Here is a 17,752-nt window from a genome sequence, read left to right as displayed (position 1 = left end):
CGTGATATGAGTTGCATTGCGGCTGGTTTTGATGCAGTAATGCACAGCATGCTATGCGATAACTGGGTAATGCATGCATTTACAGTGGCAGGGAGGCATACTTTCATTGTACTGCATGCTTCACTGTATAGTTGCACCGGACATGTAACGCGTGGGGAGACTTTCATCACATTTCATTGCGAAATCACAACCCAACTTCCACAGTTTTAAGGGTCGTAAAAAGGGAAAAAGTTTCTTCATGACTCAAGGTGGCAGTCAGCTAAAACCTCTGCATCAACTCTGCCATCAATTACCTAGTATTCATTGTAGTAGATGTCCTGCAATGCAAGGAAAGCATCCCAGCCTCCTTTGTAATACTGATATAGAATTTACCATAACTACTACCTGTGGTAACATATTCCACAAACACTCTTACTGTAAAGAACCCCTTCCTAAATAGATTGAAAACCTTGTTTTTTCACCATACGCAGACCACGTCCACTTATCCTTTGTACAAGTCTAGGGACAAAAAGATTATCCACCAAGTTTATGTATTGCCCTCTGATTTGTTTATATATGTTAAAGTGAACCTCCAGACTAAAAATCGACTCAGCAGCACTGAAAAGTCTTGGTGTTTCTTTAACAGTTTCACAGCATCAGAACTTTGTTTCTCTTATACAAGCCTCATTTTTAGCTGCACAGAAGAAAACTGCCCGGGCATTTTTCCCCTGATGCTGTGCAAAGCATGATGGGATTTCTGATGTTGTTGTTCTCGTTCTGCTGTTTTGGTGCAATTTTTTTTTTTTTTTTACATTTTGAATTTGACATTTGAAGCCTAGTGTGTGCAGCTGGGAGGGGTTATCAGGACACAGGACAGTTGGAACTGTCTCATGCTCCCTGTCACCTCCTTTCAACCAAAAAGATGGCTGCCCCCATGACAAAGATGGCAGCCCCCATGAATCACAAACATTTGCCTGTTCTTTTAAAACAGGGTGGGTAAAAGATTTTATTACCTATCTATTCTAATTAAGATAACTAATGTAACTTAATAACAGTATGTTTGTTTAGGCTGAAGCTCCCCTTTAATCAAGTCAAGTCCAAGCTGTCTTTTTTACAAGCGAAATAAAAGCCTGGCTTGTCCAACCTTTCTTGGTGAGACCTCCCATCCCTCTGATTCATTTAGCTACTCATCTTTGTACCGGTTCGAGTATATCAATGTCCTTCCTATAGTATGGCGTCCATACTGCAGATGTGGCTTCTCAAGTGATTTTTTTATACAGAGGGAGTAGCATCTCGTGATTTTTATTTCCTGTTTTATGCTTCCCAGAATTGTATGCTTTAGCTGCTGCTGCTTGGCATTGTATACTTAACATGTTATCAACCAGTATTCCCAAGTCCTTCTCCAAATCTGATATTCCCAGCCATATGCTAGTAAATTTGCAATCAATTTGCCAGCAGTATGTCATTAAATTTAAAAACAACTGTCTGCCCATATAGCCATGCTTTTGAGATCCTGTTGTAAAATGTAATTTCCAGGGCCGGATTTCTGGAAAGGCCACAAAAGCCTGGGTCTTGGGCGGCTACAGCCCAAGGGAGCGCCTGAACAGGAAATAGGGGTTGCTACATATAGATAAAAAAGCTGCAAATGGTGAGCAACACATGAAAAGGGGAAGCTGATGCTCAAAAGAGCTGTGTATGAAAGAGGAGCTGCATATACGAATGTTACACATGGAAGAGGGGGCTGCACATGGAATGGGAGGGCTGCTGCTGCTCATGGAAGGGAAGGAAGTATAAATCTGGCCTTGGCCATTGACCCTGTCTAGTAAGAGTAGGAAGGTAAGCATTACCTCATTTTTCTTTCAGTTATAAAATGAGTATTTGCTTTATTGTGTATGAGTGATATTATATAAATATGCACTCATTTTAACAGCTGTACCAACAAGAATTAAAGTTTATGCACTTTTTAGATAGAGGCTATAAGTAAAATTAGTTTCCACGTAGATATTCAGAGAAGCTTAACTGAATGACAGCTGAGTTTGTCACATCAGGCACCCTCTGCCTAATCTGCTAGTGCTGCCATGGTAACAGCATGGATACACACAAGACCAGAGTAGGCTTTATAGCCCAAATCCAAGAACAAGTAAGGATTGGTTCAGACAGGCCTCTGAACTAGCCGCCCGGAATCTCATCCAAATGCATTTCTGCAGGCGCGCAGAAAAGCAGTTGGCTTTTGGTGGCAATCAGCGTTTTTCACCCCCGCAGGAGGACATGGAGGTGCTTCCAGGGTCAGCTTCAATGATGGGAAAAGAAGGGAAAAAGATGCGGCATTTGCACAAATGACAGTAAATGGCAGTACCGGCATAGCCCATTCCATGCAACGAGTGCCATGGTCAGCGGTAAACAATGTGCAAGCATCTGTGTGAACCAAGCCTGCATCCCATTATGCCCCAATAAATACTAGAAGTCACAGACAATACCCTATAAAGTAGCTGTTAGGCAGTAGAGGATCATCAACAAGGCAATCAGGGGCAGGTGCCTGGGGCCTAGTGGGTGTATAGGGGCCCAGCTGCCACCTTCTCTGATCCCTCCCCCCCTCAGATTAGCAAACGCACCATAATGGGATGCCAAAGATACTAGCTTGCCTAGGGCCCTATTTCATCTTAATCCATATTTGCTGTTAGGGAATAGGTGAATATCATCTCTAAACGTTGCTATGGTCAGAAGTTGCTATACAAATGCATTAATCTCCAAAGGAAAAATGTGTAACCTGATTTTTAAGTCACTCACTCTAACCTGAATGAGAGAGATATGGAGGCTGCCATATTTATTTCCTTTTGAACAATACCAGTTGCCTGGCATCCTGCTGATGCAGCTGTATCTGAATCACACACCGGAAACAAGCATGTAGCAAATCCAGTCTGATTTCAGCCAGAAACAGCTGATCTGAATGTTTGTTCAGGGTCTATAGCTAAAAGTATCAGAGACAGAGTATCAACAGGACAGCCAGGCAATTTTCATTGTTTAAAGGGAATCTAAACTGTAGTAAATAAAAAGAGTTTAACTTACCTGGGACTTCTACCTCCTTCACCTGGGGCTCCCCCATCCACTCTAGTCCTCCAGGTATCTGCACAGCGATGTGTCAGCAACGGCAGTGCTTCCACGTTAAAAAACGATGCGTACCACCGCTCGTCACTTCCTGTAATGCTGCCCAGTGTACAGTGGGCAACATTACAGGAAGTGACGAGCGGTGGTACGCATTGCTTGGAACGTGGATGGAAGAGGTGAGTAATTACCTCCACTGCCGTTGCTGACACATCGCTGCACAAATACCTGGAGGAGGTAGAGCGAACTGACCACCCTCCCAACCGCTGTGCCCGCTGCCTACCTTCCTGACTGCTACCCTCTCCAGGTTACCTGTACTGGGAGCACTTATACTACCCAAGTGTGTGTGTTTGGGGGGGCGGCATCCTCACAAGTTTGCCTTAGGCGGCAAAAAAGCCTAGAACCGGCCCTGCTGGTGCCCACCGCCTGTTCTACTTTCTGCCCCTCCACTACTTCTAAATGCCCTTTGGCACCCTCTTCTGGGTCACCGGAGTCGGGCATCACTGCATCTGTGCTGGTCCAGCTGCTCGCATCCTACGTCATCATGATGTCATGTGCCTTCTGCTGGCCTCAGTCATGCGCTGTAGGACGCAGTGATGCCCGACTCCAGCAACCAGGAAGAGGGTGCCGCAGGGCATTTAGAAGCATATGCATTGGTGCCCAGTGTCGGGACTGAGAGGTGGAAAACTGAGGAAATCCATCTGCTGGCCAAGCAGCAGAAATCCTGTGTTATCACTCCCAATAGAAACATGTAGCAAGTCTTCACTGTGAAGCAGCAACTCCATGTTTACTGCTGCTTGGCCAGCAAGTGGATTTCTTCAGCTTTACCACCTCCCAGTTGATGCCAACTTTAACCAAAGATTGAACTTCATTCCAATCAGAAGCTGTGATACCCCGTTTCCCATGAGAAATGTTTACCTTTTCTCAAGTAGTCAGGGGGGTCTGTATTAGTGTTGTCCGGATCATGAACGATTCGGATCTTTGATCCAAATCTCTTTTGTGAGTCGAATCATCCGAATCATCAAAATGAGTGATTTGGATCGCAAAGGGGTCGGGACCATGAGTGGCACGCCCCCCTCTCAGCGGGCAGGGGGGTCCTGAAGTAGAGCAGAGATGGATCTCTCTGTTGGAGGGGAGCCAGCCTTGCACAGGGACAGGTAGATGAGAGAGAGGGGACATGGGTGCCACTGCCAGATATGTGTAGAGCACACATACTGGCTATAATGTGCTGCTCATTATAGGTTGTCTGTTCCGTAGTTGTGCACAGTGAACAAATTGAAAACTTTTGGCTCAGCTCAGTAACTTTGCAGGCAGCGTGCTGGGCTAGGACAGGGCAGGCACTGTGATTGCTGTGCAATGTGATCCTCCTGCACTGCTCTAAACAGCTGCACTTCACTTCTGGGAATGCTTTCTTTCACTGTGCGACGTTTGCATTCAAAGTATATAGGTGCAATATATGTAAAGCATATGATTGCAGCATGTGGGTATTGTGTGCAAACAAACATTTCTGCTCATCCCTCCTCCCTTCTCTGTCCACTCCCTGCCCTCTGTCCATCTTCTCCCCTTCTCTGTGTGTCCACCCCCCTCCCCTTCTCCTGTCCACCGCAGGGAAAGACCTGTCCTGCTAGTCATTTCACCCCCGAATGCTTCCGTAGTAAAATGATCCGAAATTCGGATCAAAGATCCGGATCTTTTCAATGATCCGATTCATCCGGATCATTGAAAAGATCCTAACTTCGCATCAAGTCTGTATGGCTGATATTGTGGTGTGGTGAAATCCCCCCTACAGTGTGATGTCCACTAGGGTCCTAACAGTTTGCTGTCAAAGAACGTTATTGCATTATGAGAAATAACAGCTTTTTGCAACTGCCAAGCAAGTAATATCTCCCTCTGTGCAAAGAACTCTCAGTAACGAACATTCCTACAGATACCTAACGGCACTAAAGATGACTCCACCAGTGATACTTATCTTATCAGCATATAAATCAGAGAGAGGAAAGATTTTACAATGAGCAAACACTGACTAATTAATCTTATAGCAATTTTATTGTTATTTTTACTACAGTTCTTTAAATAGTTACCGCAGACTTGATCTAGCTAGACAAATACTATAACCAATCTTCCAGTGCACGGTAATATTGCTGATACACTATTCTGGCAGGGATGGCGCCCCCACTTAGCACTGGTCGCTGTAGCAGCAGCACCTAGGTGCACACACATTATTCGCACACAAGCGAGGAGAGTGACGTCGTGCCTAAGCTCGGAGCCACGTGTCTCCGGACCTGCTGTCACGTGACGCTGCGCGCTCCCCCCGGTACAAACACAAGATGGCGCGAGGAGGAGGCTGGAGGTGCCGATAGAGCAGGCGAGCACCGGGACAAGCCACCCCCCCGGGAGAGGTGAGCAATACCGCGCTGCTGGGAGGATCAGGGCGCGCTGTGGGCGAGACCACCTGCTGGAGGAGGGGTGGAGACAGGCGAGGAGGAGGATGAAGGATAACGGGCTGTGCGGAGACAGGAGATGTGTCAGTGCACGTAGCGCGCACACCTTGCCGCCTGCATCTTCCTTATCTGCCTCCGGAGCAGCACCTTCCCTGTGACATCACACTGTGCATGTATTACCCGAGCCCCGGTCACTCTGCCTGCTGTCACTGTCATGTGTCACCTGCTGCCACTGGAGGAGGATGCTGCTGCTGCTTGTGTTTACATGCAGGGGGGAGAGAGTGTGTGCTTATACAGGACTCCAGCCTGTGTATGCCTGCTCAGAGTAGGCTATGGCAGTGTGTATAGATTTCATACTGGACTCTGGAAAGTATTCCTACAGTGTATTATTTATGGCCATGGCTGCAGTAACCCCAAAAGTACCTACAGATTGCATTCTTCATAGGAACTTACTGATATGGTGGAGAGATTGAAATTGTATGATACTCTGTTGCAATATGTAGGTAACACTTTGCATCATGTGATACAGAATAAACAGTGTTTGGGGATTCCTTGCGTTGATCACAGGTTGCTTGGGGTTGACCCTCCACCTATGGGAGGAGCTTGCTTCCTCTGGGGAATATGTTTTTATAGGTACTTTTCCCTTTGAAGGCTGATGATGGCAGGCAGTAGGCTGTGTTTTTTCCCTTTGAAGGCTGCTGATGTCGGGCAGTAGGCTGTGTTTTCGGTTTTACTGCAACCTCATGCAAAAGATTTGCAAGCTTCAGTGATGGAAATAAAGACCTACTTCTGTGCATTGACCTGTGGCTATTTGTTTATTTTTTTCTCTGCAGATGGAGGAGATGCAATACTCCAGCTATATTTTGTTTTTGTTTTTTTCTTTTTCTTTAGGCCCAGTTTACACAGATGGGTCTTTAAAATGCTGGGGAATACACATACTGTATAGTGGTTTTCAAGGTGTTTGCAAAGTGGCTTTTAGCCATCTGTTATAGTTATGAGGAAGCTAAACAAGTCATTTGGCCAATTCTAGAGGGTAAAGGTTGTACCTTAGAAAAACAGAGAAAGCCAAACCGAGTGCCAGTAGTGTTCTATATCTTCCACAGCTGTAGGTACTCGCAGACCTTGGCTGTCCCAAAGACGTGCACTGTGCGGCCAGAGGGAGAATTAGCTTCTGTCTCCTTTGAGATGTGAAAGATGTTATTTCTGATGGAAGTTGCTCTCTAGGCTAAAAGGAATATTTATTATCCAAGTACCAAAACTGTTAACCCCTGAAGGAGGTCTAGATAGCAGCAAACATGGTGTAGGAGTAGCTTAAAGGGAACCTTAACTGAACGGGGGGGGGTAAAGAGTTTCTTACCTGGGGCTATTACCAGCCCCCTGCAGCAGTCCTGTGCCCTCGGAGCCGCTCTGCAATCCTCCGGTCCCCCACTGTCACTTAGTTTCGTTTTTGACGACTCACCAGTCGGCCGGCCGCCATGCATATTATTGGACGCATTCCCTACTGCAATTAGCGCTGTTGCTGCATATCTACGCGTGCGGAATGCGTCCGCAACAGCGCTATTTGCAGTAGGGAATGCATCCAATAATATGCATGGCGGCCGGCCGACTGGTGAGTCGTCAAAAACGAAACAAAGGCCTGGTGCACACCAGAGGAGTTTTTCTGAGCGTTTTGAGTTTTTAAATCTGCTGCTAATGTTAACCTATGTGTCTGTGCACACTGGAGCAATGAGGTTTTGTAAAAAAAAAAAACCATAGCATTACATTGGGAAGAGCTTTTAGAGGTTTCAAAAGCTCTTCCCAATGTAATGCTATGGGTTTTTTTTACAAAACCTCATCGCTCCAGTGTGCACAGACACATAGGATAACATTAGCAGTAGATTTAAAAACTCAAAACGCTCAGAAAAACTCCTCTGGTGTGTACCAGGCCTAAGTGACAGCGGGGGACCGGAGGATTCCAGAGCGGCTCCGAGGGCACAGGACTGCTGCAGGGGGCTGGTAATAGCCCCAGGTAAGTGAAACTCTTTACCCCCCGTTCAGTTAAGGTTCCCTTTAAAGTATGTAAAACCATACATATAGTCTTACTTACAAATGACTCGAGTTAAAATGTTTCAAAGATACAAAGTTGTCTTCATGTAGAAATGATACAAAAATGTTTTTCGCTACATGTTTTTGTTGTTAAATGTTGCAGTATTTTATAAACTGTCATAAGTAGTTTAAAACACTTTAAAAACACATTGAAAACAACCACAAAACACGTTTATACTATATGTCTAAATCCAGAGTTGTCTAAAAGTTAATTGTTTATCCACGTTTTGCCATTCCATCCCCCCCCCCCTCCTCCCTTTCCCCCTCAAAAAAAAAATGTACCAAATAGTGTTTAAATGAGTGATACGGAGGCTGCCATATTTATTTCCTTTTAAACAATTCTAGTTTCTTGGCAGTCCTGCTGATCTATATGGCTGCGGTAGTGAACTGAATTCAGAGCTGTGTAATATGTTGGCGTTTTATAAATACAATAAATAATAATTACACCAGAAACAAACATGCAGCTAATCTTGTCAGTACTTACAGTATTGTCAGAAACCCCTGATCTGCTGCATGCTTGTTTAGGGTCTATGGTTGAATATATTAGAGGCAGAGGACCAGCAGGGCAACCAGGCAACTAGTATTGTTTAAAAGGAAATAAATAGGGCAGCCTCCATATTATTCTCACCTCGGGTTCACTTTAGGGCTGCTTACACACCAAGACGTTACAGGCACACGTTAGTGCGCCTGTAATGCTCCCCCAACGCACAGCAATGTAACACAAGTGGGCTGTTCACACAGCCCACGTTGCGTTACATGTAACGCTGCACGTTCTGTGCAAAGTGCAGCATGCTACGGCGTTGAAGCGGCTATAGCCGCGTTAGACTGTTTGCACATGCGCAGTGGGGGGCGGAGAGGAGGCGGGGAGAGCCAGCTACAGTAGCCGCGCACATGGCTACTTAATATTCACTGCACTGGCGGGCGCTGATTGGCCGGCGGGACCACGTGATGCAGAGTGTCTCGCTCCACATCACGTGGTCCCGCTGGCCAATCAGCGCCACTCTGGGAGACATTATAGGACTCGAGCCGCCTAACGCGGTTCACTCTACCGTCGGCTCTTGCAGCACCATACGTTGTGTTAAGTGCACGTTATGCGACCTTAACGTGCCACCTAATGCAACGTCTTGGTGTGCAAGAAGCCTAAAGGTTTGTGCAACCACTGATAGAGCTAGGACAAATAACAACATTGTCCCATAGTGCTGCATGGGATAAATCATGGAGCTGTGTCGAGCGTGTATACTGGTTCACACTTGCGTGCTTTTCAGTGCTTTGCTGATCACTGGCGATCAGCAAATGCTGTAGCCAACGTATCCCTATGGGATCATTCTCCCTGCAGAGTTTGTATAAAGTGCAAACGTGTTGCATACAGCGCTTTGGGGGTGATTGCAGTGTGAGTCTCGTTTTATTGAACAGGAATCAAATTGCAGCAAAAAAAAAAAAAGCAACTCCTTCTGCATTATTGGCTGGTTTTGCGGTGATTACTTCCTGTGCTAATGTTGGATACTGCTTGGCTGGACTTATGGCAGTCGGTAAGCTGTCCAAACTCCTACCCCCCCCAGCCAATCATCATCCACAATAGCTAGTTACTAGACCAGTCTGAGGGGTCTTTCCCATCTTGCAGAAAGAGTAGAGGGGGCAGGATGATCTTTCATTTGGGAGGCAAGTATGATGATACTTCTAGTTATCTTGAATGCATTGTGGAATTCAGACTAAATTGCTATAAACAAATAGTTACTATGTGGAAGCTTTGCTACATGAGACACTTGCATTCATTGTGTCATTTACAGACAGATGTGCAAGGGGCATTTCCTCTTGCACCTTCCCTCTCTATGATGATCACATCTCGTGTAACTTGGTTTGGTTGTTACTGAACTTGGTTTCCTTTTGGCAGTGACCTTCTTAATGTACTTATTCTGCTACACTTTACCCAACATAAACATTTTGAGAGTTTTTGACTGTAAAAATACAAAAACAGAACAGAAGCAAAACTGAGTGGCTCTTTCTGTAAAAAAAGCAACAACTCCCAGTCACCTAAAAATAGGTTTTAAATAGAAACCATCCACACATGAATGGCAGATTGAGTATTCATCTAATGATCCCTGGACATTTCTATGCTGCTGGTGATGACCACGATTCCTATGTATTGCTGCCACTTGCCTATAGCACTCCTCCGTTTTGGCTCCGCCTTTGGCTGTTAAAACTGAAAGCTTTTAATATGCAATCTCCTTGCTTGATAAAAATGAAAAATAAATACATAAAATATCTGTGTCTGGAAAAATAGTTTGTGTTTACGCATTCAAGATTTCTCTTCTCTGGGATTCTGTATTCTTCCTTAGGCCTTGTTCACACTGCAAAAGATTTTCTAAGCGCTTGAGATTTTTAAGTTTTTCAAATCACAAGCACTTAAAAAGCTCTTGCCGTGTGAACCAGGCTTTAGGGATGGAACCCACTAGGAATCACTGCAGCAAGTGACGTGTGCAGTGATTCCTTGTCCGATTGCGATTAGCATTCGGCTCTGATTTGAAAGCGCTTCAGATCAGCTTTTTTTTTTTTATAAACTTTATTCTACTTAACAGGTGTCCCGATGTACAGCTTCCATCTGTAGCCCTGCTCCTAATGGAAACGGTCATAGTGCTTCTTTTGGACCAACCAGGGAAGTGCCTGTGACCTCTTCTGCTAGGGGGCTATGGGCGGAAGCAGGACATTGGGACACTCCATAAATATAATTAACTTTATTTAAAATGCTATATGCTCAGCCCACAAATCCCTGCAGATTTTGCAGTGCTTCTATACACAGCATTGCGCTCAAAACACTGCATGTCCTGCCACTGCAATTAACCCTAAGCAAAATCGCTGTAGTGGGTTCCACAAAATTGCCAAAGCATTTTTTGGATTTGTCAGCGCTTGTAGACGATCCAAAAACCCTGCTAAAATCGCTCTAGTGGGACTGAGCCCTAATGGTGCCCATACATGGTACAATTTTTTTTCATTTTTTTTTTTTTTCCGTTCAGAAAATTTCGTTTGATTATTCTGAAAGATTGCATGTAAAGATTTTTCCAACATGTCCGATTGGATTTTTATAGAAAACAGGATAATTTTTCTTGATCGAAAACAAATATTCTTTTCAGCTTTAATTCGATTTGATCGTTTTGGTCGAATAAACGGGAAAACTGAATGTTTATTGTAATGTGTATGGAGACCATAAGGCTGATTCTCTGGTGTGAAAAGACTCGCTGATCTCCTTGAGTGATGTGCTCAGGCAAGAATTAAATGCATAATCAACCACTGAATAGTGCACTGGCCAAAGATACCACCTTTGACATAGGAGCATGTAAGAATACACACTGGAGTGGCTGAAACAGGGCTCTGGTGACACGCCCATCAGTGTTCTGCCCTGTTATAACTTGTCCTCATTAGAGCATTGCTTGGTATATAATTGGTCTCCTGAGGTGTACTTTAAGTTTCTATTTTTTCCCCCTGTAAATACAGTAGAATCCGTAAACTCCAAGGGACCAGGAAAATTAGTTTACTATATCAGACATTTCACTATATCAGGATTGGTTATATATTGTATATTTACAGAAACTCATTTGCTGGGACCTGAGGACTGAGTTTTACTATATCAGAGTTTACTATAATGAGCTTCTTCTGTAGTCTGTAAATAGCATGTACAGCACAAGCACACACTGGTGTTGGGGAGCCACCAAGATTACCTTCAGACTTGCTATGCGCTGTACCTTTCCCAGGAGGCAAATAAGCACCTACTACCTATCCATTGTTACTACCACACATACACTCATTATTGTTACTTTCATTTTTACTTCATTTTTCTTTTTAGTTTCATTTTTATTTTAGTCAGCCTGGGCCTTGCTTAACACAGATGACACCAAGAATTCAGTTCAGATTACCTACTAATAATAAAAAAATGGGGCAAGCCAAAGACTTCATCAGCGATCCCTTGTAGATGGTGGAAACCTATGTTCCCTAGCTCCATGAAATTTACACAAGCTTCTGTAATTTGTCAATCCCTGTGGTAAGCTGTGAGCTTGTTTGTATGTTTAACCAGACTCCTTAGTTTTTGTTTAATGAAGTGTGAGAAGGAGAAACAGGCCCCTTCACTTGGCAAGGAGTTGACCTATAGCAGGTTTATTTGATACAGTGTAGCAGGACTTAACTGACAGATCACTGATTGTTACAAGCTCTGTGCATTACCGGTGGAATGTATATAACATTTTATAATCCCATAAATGCCAGCAATGGTGTATGAAGCAGTGCATTGTCATGTAAAGGTTTCCGCCAGTCACATCACACCCTCACTTCCTTGTGCTCACTCATAAGGCTATTTTTTTTTTCCTCAGAATCCTTTAATTTCAGTCTGCACTAACTTTGCATGTAAGCCTGAATGAATAATTAGCACCCCATTCAGGGCCGTGGAGTCAGTACAAAAATCCTCCAACTATTCAGTTTATGATTCCTCCAACACCTCTACTATGACTCCTCTGATATGTGTATATCAATCTTGCTGATTGAAATTATGTAACATAAAAGGCATTTCATCTCTGCCAAAGTTAAGGAGTTTGATCCCCAAGGTGACATGAGATATACATGTGCATGTACAGTGCCTAGCACACCAATAACTATGCTGGGTTCCTTTTTTTTTTTTTTCTTTTTTTTTTCTGCCTGAAAGTATTAAACATCAGGTCGTTTTTGTGTACCTGTTTTTTCTGTCCTATGCCTTGACAAAGGGGACCCCAGGGGCCCCAAAATGATCGTCGGCCATTTGGTCAGATCTTTATTGCATGTGTGTCTAATGGGACAATAAACTTGCTGCTTTGTTCCTGAAGACTGTTGTGTGGATTCCTCCTTTCCAATGCTGGATTTTCACTGCCTTGGAATCCTGCACCAGCTGATCCACACACTAAGGTGTGAGTTTTTTTGTTTTCTTTAACCTTAAAGTGAACCTGAGTTGAGGGTGATACAGAGGCTGCCATATTTATTTCCTTTTAAACTATACTAGTTGCCTGACAGTCCTGCTGATCTATTTGGCTGCAGTAGTGAACTGAATTACACCAGAAACAAGCATGCAGCTAATCTTGTCAGTTCTGACAATGTCAGAACCCCCCCCCCCCCCCCCCCCCCCAACCTGCTGCATGCTTGTTCAGGGTCTAAGGTTGAAAGTATTAGAGGAGAGGACCAGCAGGGCAGCCAGGCAACTGGTATTGCTTAAAAGGAGATAAATATGGCAGCCTCCATATTATTCTCACCTCGGGTTCCCTTTAACATCCAGTGCGCAAACGATCGTTAGTTGTAGTTGATCACTTACAATCGTCTTCAACCATTAAATACTATGTAGTAGCCGCATCGGGCGCCCACATTTATTGTAGTTCATTGGTGTGTCTCTCCCCATTGGAGGGATTGTCCCTCACTTCCTGTTCCTAGGAGTGCCGTGCAGCTATGCGGCTTTCTAATGGAAACTGGTGGTCCTGGGAAAGGAAATGGTAGATAGCAAGAGGAAGAAAAAAAACCTAGCCAATTTTAATTCCTAATTCGCTGTATGGACTGAAAGTGTAGGAGATTCCCGGATAGGAAAATAGGACAGTGGAAAAAAAAATCCAGAACAGAATCCTTTGCAAAACTATTTTTTCTACCCTGGCATTGAGTTTGAACACCTTTTTGTCAGCAGTTTAAGCCGACGCATAGTACCAGAAACTTGCTGTTTGGATCCAAATTCTGTCAACATGTAATAGCAATATTAGTGGTAACTAGAGATGATCAGTGAGATGCTAATTTTCCAAGTTTGGGCGCTGACACACCAGAGAGCGTTTTGCAAGTTGTTTTCATTCATAAAAGCACACTTCTATTGACTTGCATTAAAATTGCAGTTGCATCAATTTTGCTGCGTTTTCCCACGATTTTAATGTAAGTCAATGTTTTGGCTTTTTTTTGTTGTTGAAAACTACCTGCAAAATGCTCTTTGGTGTGTCAGGGCCCTTTTTATTTCAATTTTGTTGCAATTTACATGCAGTTTAGAAACAAGTCAAACAAATGCAGGAGCTGCCAGTAAAACTGGCTTATTTTCAGGCTTCAATTTGCAAAAGAACTCAGAACTAATATCTCATCGTCTATCAGTAGCGGTAAACCTGTCTGCTACTTCTAAATGCAGATAATGGCCTCAATTCACTAAGCAGTTTAGTCTACTGATGGTTTGGTGTAAGTCAGTTGCATCAAAAGGGAATTCACTAATAATTATCAAATGTTTTAGACCTGGTCTAAAACATTTGGTAATTAGGTCGGTAAAGCAGGGGAAATGATCAAAAGATGCAATTCACAAACGACTAGGTATGACTGACATCCTTCTCCGATGAGCTCTCCTCTGCATACAATAAAACTCCTGCATAATTAATTCAAAAGGTTCCATCCTCACATCTAAAATACCTCACAGAATTACTTTAACTACAGAAATCAGCTGGTCTAATCGGTCAGAAAAAGTGGACCTGCTTACTCCTTGTTTGCCTTTGTGAATTGCATCTTTTGATCATTTCCCCTGCTTTACCGACCTACTTACCGAATGTTTTAGACCAGGTCTAAAAACAGGTCTAAGGCTTCTTGCACACCAAGACGTTGTGTTAGGTGGCACGTTAAGGTCGCATAACGTGCACCTAACACAACGTATGGTGCTGCAAAAGCCGACGGTAGAGTGAGCCGCGTTAGGCTGCTCGATGCCCATAATATCTCCCAGAGTGGCGCTGATTGGCCAGCGGGACCACGTGATGCGGAGCGAGACACTCCGCATCACGTGGTCCCGCCGGCCAATCAGCGCCCGCCAGTGCAGTGAATATTAAGTAGCCATGTGCGCGGCTACTGTAGCTGGCTCTCCCCGCCTCCTCCGCCCCCCACTGCGCATGTGCAAACAGTCTAACGCGGCTATAGCCGCTCCAACGCCGTAGCATGCTGCACTTTGCACAGAACGTGCAGCGTTACATGTAACGCAACGTGGGCTGTGTGAACAGCCCACTTGTGTTACATTGCTGTGCGTTGGGGGAGCGTTACAGGCGCACTAACGTGCGCCTGTAACGTCTTGGTGTGCAAGCAGCCTAAAACATTACACCAAACCATCAGTAGACTGGTCTAAACTGCTTAGTATATTGAGGCCAATGTTACATTTAGGGCTCTTTCACACAGAGACGTTGCGTTAGAGGGGACTTTAAGGTCGCATAAGGTTCCCCTAACGCAACGCATGGTGGTGCTAAACTCGGATGCTACATAGACGCGTTATGCGTCTTAGTGCGCCATTTTCATTCGATACTGGTAGAACGAAAACAGCGCATGCGTCCAAAGACTGTGGAGACCACGTGATTGGAACGCTCCGCATCACGTGCTCCCGCCAGCCAATTGCCGCACAAAGCGGCCGCTCCAGGAAGTAAACACTGCATGTCACACAGTGCAGTGAATGTTAATTAGTCATGTGGCTAGGGACAATAGCGGACTCTCCCCTCCTGCACTGAGCATGTGTAAACAGTCTAACGCGGGTAAAACCACATATAATGCACAGCATGCTGCACTTTGCCAGAATGTCCAGCGTTACACTGTAACGCAACGTGGGCATTGTGAACAGCCCATTGATTTTTCATTACTGTGAGTTGAGCTGCGTTACAGGCTGCTCTAACAAGTGCCTGTAACGTCCCACTGTGAAAGTAGCCTTAAAGTAGAATGGGAAAAGGTTTGCTTTTAAGAGCTGAATAGAAGTTTATAGCTGCTATGGTAGCTCGTCTTGCTTCCCCGGTGGCTGCTGCACGTCTGGAGTGATTCATACGGCTTTGATTCTCTATCCTGTCACTTTTATGTGAGGGAAATGTAAGGTTTACTTTACAGGTGAGTTTACACTGGTGCTTTTACAGCACTTGAGCACCTCATGACAGACACTGTGTTTATTGAGCTCTATAAAACTGCAGCCTAACAGGATATATTGTCCATTTTGAGTTGTGTATAGTATGTTCTTATCACTTACTCTACATCACCTCTGAAAATGTCTCTGTACATTGCTAGGGAATTTCTTAAAGCTGAGTACATTTCATCTTCCGAAACATTTGTTCCTGATAGTTATGGCCAGACCTCTCAAGTGTGTCCCCCGGGGATATCTCAGGCCTTCTGATTCATGACCTGCCTGGTGCAGATTCTGCTAGAATTTTAAAAGAAGTTCCCACAGTGCAGTGCTACTTGTGTGTCTCTGGCAGAGACCGTACGTAAGCATCGCTAGCCTTTACTATTTTTATTGTTCCTATGTGGGGGGAGGGGGGGCTGGTGGAGCTGTCATAGAAGTGACATAATTTGTACAGGCGCAGGGTAAGGGCCCTTTTACACTTAAAGGCTGCCATGTTTTGTTTTCCTTTTGTGCAATACCAGTTGCCTGGCAGCCCTGCTGATCTATATGGATGCAGTAGTGTCTGAATAACACCAGAAACAAGCATGCAGCTAATCTTGTTAGTTCCGACATTAATGTCAGAAACCCCTGATCTGCTGCATGCTTGTTCAGGGGCTATTGCTAAAAGTATTAGAGGCGGAGGATCAGCAGGACAGCCAGGCAACTGGTATGGCACAAAATGAAAAAAAAAAACATGGCAGCCTCCCTACAGTTGTCCTTTAATTCATTGGTATGCATTAGTGTGCATTAGTACACGTTTTTTCCATAGCAGTGCATTGTTAAAAAGCTTTCAGTTAAAGCGGACCCAAACCAAACATTTTTTTTAATTCAAAATACTTAGTTGCACCTCTCTGACACATACAGAGATAAATAAACTCTCCTTCAAGCCTATGAGCATTTCGGTGCATGCTTTTCACCCTCCTCTTTTCATATCTAGGGTTATACTGGGTGCAGCCATTAGCAATTCCTCAATTGCCGGACACCACCTACTACACCAGTTTGCCGGATTTTTCCCGGCAATATGAAAGGAAGGGAGGGGTTGCTACAATAAATGTAAAATATTTTATATTTGTCATCATGCAGCTGAAAAAAGGCTGCTATTTATTATTATAATTTAGAAAATAGATTTTATTTCAGAAATCTTGTATTTTTAATTTGGGTCCACTTTAAAATGTGTATAGTGGGAACTGTGCCATAGGAAAACATAAGCATTACTTCGAAAATCAGTTTTAACTGAGAGCAACTGTTTAAGTGTAAAAGGGGACTCAGTGTGGAGAATGCTTTTAGACGACGTGATCCACCAGGACAAGCCGGGATGGGGGCTACTGTGCACATGCTGGATTCTTGCCGGAGGCGGTGAGTATTGGCCCCCTCAGACGAGTTTCATCTAGCATGTGTATGGGGCTAAAAGGACAACTGTAAGGAGAGGAATATGGAGGCTGCCATATTTGCCATATTTTTTGGACCATAAGACGCACATAGGACAAAACCAAGGTAAAAAAAATATACTAAACCTGGTGCATGGTGCAGGGGTGTCTTGTGGATCTTCTCCCCTCAACCCCCCCCCCCCCCAAATATTATTTTCACCTTTGACCAGTGTCCTCCTGTGTCACATCTGTCCCCCTGTCGCCTTCTTCGCTGCTTACCTGTGTCGCTTCTGTGCCCTTTGTGCAGCCTCCTGTAAGTGTATGTATATATCTATCTATATATACACACGGTAAAGAAGCACACAGGAGTAAAGCGATGGGGACAGAAGCCTGAACAAGGGGGGGCAGAAGGCTACATAGACGGGGGCAAAGGAAGCCACATGGGGATACCTTCGGACCATAAGACGCAGTTTTGGGTGGAGAAAAAGTGCATCTTATGGTCCAAAAATACGGTATTTCCTTTTAAGCAATACCAGTTGCCTGGCTATTCTGCTAATCCTCTGCCTCTAATACTTTTAGCCATAGACCCTGAACAAGCATGCAGCAGATCAGTTGTTTCTGCCATTATTGTCAGATCTGACAAGATTAGCTGCTTGCTTGTTTTTGGTGTCATTCAGAGTCTACTGCAGCCAAATAGATCAGCAGGACTGCCAGGCAACTGGTATTGTTTAAAAGGAAATAAATATGGTAGCCTCCATATCCCTTGTTACAGTTGCCATTTAACTTGTTTTGGGCAAAAAGTATTGAAGATTTGTTCTTAACTTCACAGGGTTGATTGGCAGCTGCTGTGCATGCTA

At 44.3% G+C, this 17,752-nt stretch overlaps 1 protein-coding gene and 1 long non-coding RNA gene across 6 annotated transcripts in view; one reads left to right on the top strand and one right to left on the bottom strand.

Moving 5' to 3' along the window:
• Window positions 1–17,752, top strand: part of DENND4A (DENN domain containing 4A) — a 205,005-nt gene that overhangs the window by 60,797 nt on the left and 126,456 nt on the right. Inside the window, exon 1 of one of the 4 annotated variants that reach the window (XM_068275014.1) lies at window positions 5,402–5,480. The exons of the other annotated variants lie outside the window; for them this stretch is intronic. The gene's annotated coding sequence lies outside the window, so the exon portion shown is untranslated. Of the gene's footprint in view, window positions 1–5,401; window positions 5,481–17,752 lie in introns of those variants that run through there. 4 annotated transcript variants of the gene reach the window in all.
• LOC137563053 (uncharacterized) overlaps window positions 1–17,752 on the bottom strand; it is a 65,472-nt gene that overhangs the window by 45,974 nt on the left and 1,746 nt on the right. The gene's annotated exons all lie outside the window — the stretch shown is intronic.

This window comes from Hyperolius riggenbachi, chromosome 3 (genome assembly GCF_040937935.1).
Source record: "Hyperolius riggenbachi isolate aHypRig1 chromosome 3, aHypRig1.pri, whole genome shotgun sequence".
In the NCBI taxonomy this organism is placed as follows: domain Eukaryota; kingdom Metazoa; phylum Chordata; class Amphibia; order Anura; family Hyperoliidae; genus Hyperolius; species Hyperolius riggenbachi.
The sequence above is the reverse complement of the archived record's forward strand: the minus strand, read 5'-3'. Positions and strand labels throughout refer to the sequence as shown.